Genomic DNA, 4,818 nt, shown 5'->3' with positions numbered 1-4,818 from the left:
ACCCCGGAGGAGTCCCTGTCCGAAGAAATTTCGGCAGCATCTCCCCTGTACGGCGGACAATATGAAACTTTCTACAATCACTCTATACCTCAGCCACATGCGGCTAGAATAATAACAATAATAAAACAATCACCACGCAGTTAATATCAATTTCAGCCTCTGGCTGACACAACCACGCAGTTAATTAGTAAACAAATAGAATAGTAATACTATGACTCGAAAACAACCCTACTCAACTACACTCGTAAAGCTCAAATCCGACAAACTCACCTCTTCTACTGTCCAGGCAGGCATGGAGCAAAACATATCCAAATCATACCAAAATCCATCAACGATAAGAATCCATACAAGATCCATAACTAAATCATTACAAGACCAAAACATAGTCTGATAGAGAAAACTAAAATAACAACTCGTGGTCTGCAGAAGACTAACACTACGTTCTGTGGGGACTAGCGACTGGAACTGCCTCCTGACAGCATCAACCTGAAAATAACAACAGAGGCGGGGGTGAGTCCAGCCTTCGGTAACTACGTGATATCGTAATAAAGTAAATAACAGACACTAATCATGCGTATAGTCTCACGAATACGAGAAGAATAAATGCTGAAACAAAAGCGGAGAAAAAGCGTCTAACGGGACCAAGGTATAAAGGTAAGGTCGTCGGCCAGAAGGTGTCGTAATCATGTCGTGTCGATCGTATGCATCCATATAAATCCAACGAATAAATCGTGACAAACCTGAAGCGATAAATGCATCGTGCGTATGATGCGATGGCGTCACCCCGGCTTGGTCGACCACCTCATGATGGTGAGTCAGGTGGGTAGGGTGACAGTGCACTCGACATCACTTCCACGATGAGTGTAGAGTGGGCGGGATCTGTCGAGTACACATACTCTACCCGAAATAATAAATGGGGGCCTTGATGCTCGCGTCTCGATCTGCGATGACGGGGAGGAGTCTCTAATGGCCAGTCGCTACCGTGGGCGGACCAGCGGAAGCAAAAGTCAGCTGCCCAGGCTACAACGTTGCTACACTAAACCAGCGAACTGACGAGCGAGCCAGGCGTACTGCCGACTCTACTGTTGGTCACCAACCAGCTGAGCAGTGAGCGCCACACTTGTCGATATACCACTAACCGGCGGGTGGTGGTGTGTGCAGAATCATGTAACTAGCGATGTACTCAACAATAATGGAGCGGACGATCGCACATCATGCAATCATGCAAGATGATGCGTGACACTAAACATGCGATATCACGAAATAGCATAGCGTACTCCATACGTAAATATAAAATGTGTCTACTGAGATAATGAATCGAATGAAAGGTACTGAAACGGATAGGGTGTCAAATAAACCCTAGGTCTGAGCATAATGTATCGTATGGTTGGGTTACTACCTAAAGTATGTATGATCGGTGTATATAATAACACGCGTGCGTAATAAGTAAACAAGCAAACATGTAACATATCATGTAGTGACCAACCGAAACAAATGGATAACACAATCATGCTATATGTTAAACACATTATTATGCATATCAAAAGACATAAGTCAAAGTACCCGCCTCCAATAAAAGGATCGTATCCGAAGTAGATCCCTCGTCGAGACACCGTCTCAAATTAAAGTCCTGGAATAACCACATTTAATTTAGCTACATACATATCACATAGCTAAAAATAATTTCTTATTTACTAGAATCCTAATTCACCCCACTATACAATTTGATTTAGGTCTAGAACTAAACCAATTTGAACTCTTCAAAATTTGAATCTAGTACCAGAATAAATTTATACATCTTACCTCTAACTTTCTTTCAGCCGTCTATGAAGGCAATAGACCTGATCCACGACGGAAATGCCAGAACCCAGCAATCTTCAGACCAACTGTCTACTGCCAAATTGGAAGACAAATTCTAAATCTAACAAATTGGAAATCCTTACAGTAGCATACCACAACACAAAATCCTGGCAGAACAAACCCACAGTGTTGGAATCAAAGGAATCAAGAAGAAGATCAAGACTAGGGCTCGGCAGAACCTGGTGGTCAGCAACCAGTGCCGAGGCGTGAGGTCAACAGAGGGGCGGTCGTCTGCCATCGCTAGGGCAGAGTGAAGGAGAGTCGGCGGTGAACACAAACTAGGTCACAACGTCGGCTAGGGCAAAAATTCGCCGTGAGGGCTCGGGTGGCGTCGTCAGGCAGAGACGAGAAGGAAGGAGGACAGCGCTAGAGCAAAGAGTAGGGCTATGCTCGGCTGTGCTCGCGTGTCCCCGACGCTTGGACAAGGAGGAAGAAGGGAGAGCGTCGGCGGTGGTGTTGTGCAGAGCTCGGCGTTGAGAAGGTCGACGTTGCTGTGGTGGCGGCAGAGGAGGGCTTCGGGCAGTGGCGAGGAGAAGGATCAGAGAAGAGGTGGGGCACGGCTGTTGTTCGGACGAGGAGATAACCGCCGCGTGTGGCGCCGGTTAGGGCAAGCAGTCGGGCACGAGGGAGAGGCGTCGGCGCGAGGAGAAAGGGTGCGGCTCGGATGCGTAAGTGAGAATAAGAAAAAAAAAAGTAAAAGGAAAAGGAAATAAAACTTTTCCTCATTAAAACAGGATAGTCTAAACAGACTTTTCCTGGCCCCGTTTTTATCCCCGTTAACTCGTCCATACGAGTTCCGAAAAATTTCTGAAAAATTTTCAAAAATTTCGAAAAATTCCTTTATTAATATTCGCCTATTTTCGGTATTTTACATTCTCCCCCACTAATAAAAATTTGGTCCCTAAATTTCGTTATCTACCATCAGCAAGTACTAATAACAGGTAAAGAGTATAAATGTTGAACGGTAAACTAAATCACATACCTCAAGTGAAAAGATTGGGATAACGAGCTCAGATCATATCCTCGAGCTCCCAAGTAGCCTCCTCGTCTGAATGATGTTGCCATCCGACCTTAACCAGCCGGATAGTCTTGTTCCGCAACTTACGCTCTTTTCGGTAGAGAATCCGTACCGGAACCTCCTCATATGTAATATCGGTGATGGGCTGGAATATCGCGTGCGTCGAATTCGGGCACGTATCTCCGGCGTAGATCGTGGAATACATCGTGGGCCTTTGCCGGGGCGGTGGTAGTGCCGGTAGGTAGCTACCGCTCGATCCTCTCGAGATCTCGAAGGGCGATGTCGGTGGAGTAACACCTCGAGGCGAATCTCTTCACCCTTTCGTGGGTGAAACTCCGAAATACATGGTGGCCAACGAGAGAACTCTAGTGGTGCGTCTCGTCGACGTAACTCTTCGGCGATCTGCGCCTCGACATCCTCCGTCGATAGTAGGGACCAACTCTGCGTCTTCTTGAGCTCATGAGGTCCCAACATGGGCCTCTCGACCTCATCCAGTGCAGGTGTCAGGCAGGTCTACCATACTGGCCTTGAAGCGGTGTCATCGGATAGCCGAATGAAAGGCATTTGTGATAAGAAAGTCTACCAACGGATGGTCATCCCAATCGCCTCCAAATCCATAACACGTGATCTCGGCAAGTCCTCAAGAGTCCGAATAGTCGTTACATGTCCGTACATCTGCGGATGGAAAGTTGTACTAAAAGGAGCTGAGTGCCCAAGGCCTGCGAGACTCTGCGAAGCGTGACGTAAACCGTGGATCTCTATCAGAAATGATACTCAACGGAACACCATGTAATCGATGATCTCTCGGATACTGATCGCGATCGGTCCGAGAATCGAGTCCTCGGATCGCTAAAGTGCGTGGATTTGGTTAATCGATCAGCGATTACCCAATCGGCGTCGTGACCTCGTCGTGTCCTCGGCAATCCCACTAAAATCCATAGTGATATGTTCCCATTTCCACTCGAGCATAGGAATCATTGAAGTAACCCGGCGGTCTCGATGCTCGGCCTTCACTGGCGTGAGACAAGACATCTAGCTACAAAATCCGTGATGTATTTCTTTATCGTTCCACCGGTAAAACGCCTCAAATCTCGATACATCTGGTCCACTTTGGATGGATTGTAAATCGAGCGATGAGCCTCTGAAGTAACTCTGTAAGGCCGGATGAGGCGGGTATACATAATGCCCTCAGTATATAATACCCTCCTCGTCTCGTGTAAACTTGGTCTGCTGTCTGGAAGCTATCTGACTACTAATGGATCACCAGCCTGTGCCTCTCGGATCCTCGTCACGATCGACTGAGCAACCATGGTAACGAGAATACCTGCTCTGTAGATCCACGCTCCTCAGATCTAACTCGGAGAAACCACAGACCAAGTCATGGCGGAAACTCGGTGGCAAGCGAAGTCCCTCTGGACTTCTGCTGAGTCATCGACAACCACATTAGCTTTCCCGGGTGGTATCTAATGGTATAATCGTAATCCTTCAGAACTCCATCCATCTCCTCAGTCAGAGCTTCTGAGTGAAAATGTATTTGAGACTCTTATGATCGGTGAGAATCTCAAATGTAATACAGATGATGATGCCAAATCTTCAAAGCATATATGATGGCGGCTAACTCCAGGTCATGAGCTGGGTAGTTCTTCTCATGCTCCTTGGTGGCGAGAAGCGTAAAGACTACTCTGTAGTGTTGCATCGAGCGGCACCGAGCCACGAAGAGGCAGCGTCGGTGTGAGTCTAATCCATCCTCTCCGGAAGGTAAAACCAAAGCGGGCCGACACTAATCTGCCCTTGACTCACGAAGGTGGTCTCATGATCCTCATCCACGTAAACTTCATGCCCTTCACGGTAGGCGTGTCGGTAGCATGTGTCGTGAAATCCTCGACAAAGCGTCGATAATATCCGATCGAGTTGTGGATCTCACAGGCGACTTGGTGCTC

The 4,818-nt window shown here is 47.3% G+C and overlaps 1 long non-coding RNA gene across 1 annotated transcript; it reads right to left on the bottom strand.

Moving 5' to 3' along the window:
• Positions 1–305: 305 nt before the first annotated feature.
• Positions 306–2,652, bottom strand: LOC122002184. Its single transcript, XR_006117596.1, has 2 exons — positions 1,804–2,652; positions 306–486 (listed from the first exon to the last, which is right to left on the bottom strand). It is a non-coding gene; the product is annotated as an uncharacterized LOC122002184 (long non-coding RNA).
• Positions 2,653–4,818: the final 2,166 nt, after the last annotated feature.

Source organism: Zingiber officinale, chromosome 7A, assembly GCF_018446385.1.
Source record: "Zingiber officinale cultivar Zhangliang chromosome 7A, Zo_v1.1, whole genome shotgun sequence".
In the NCBI taxonomy this organism is placed as follows: Eukaryota; Viridiplantae; Streptophyta; class Magnoliopsida; order Zingiberales; family Zingiberaceae; genus Zingiber; species Zingiber officinale.
This window is presented reverse-complemented; position numbering and strand designations above follow the sequence as displayed.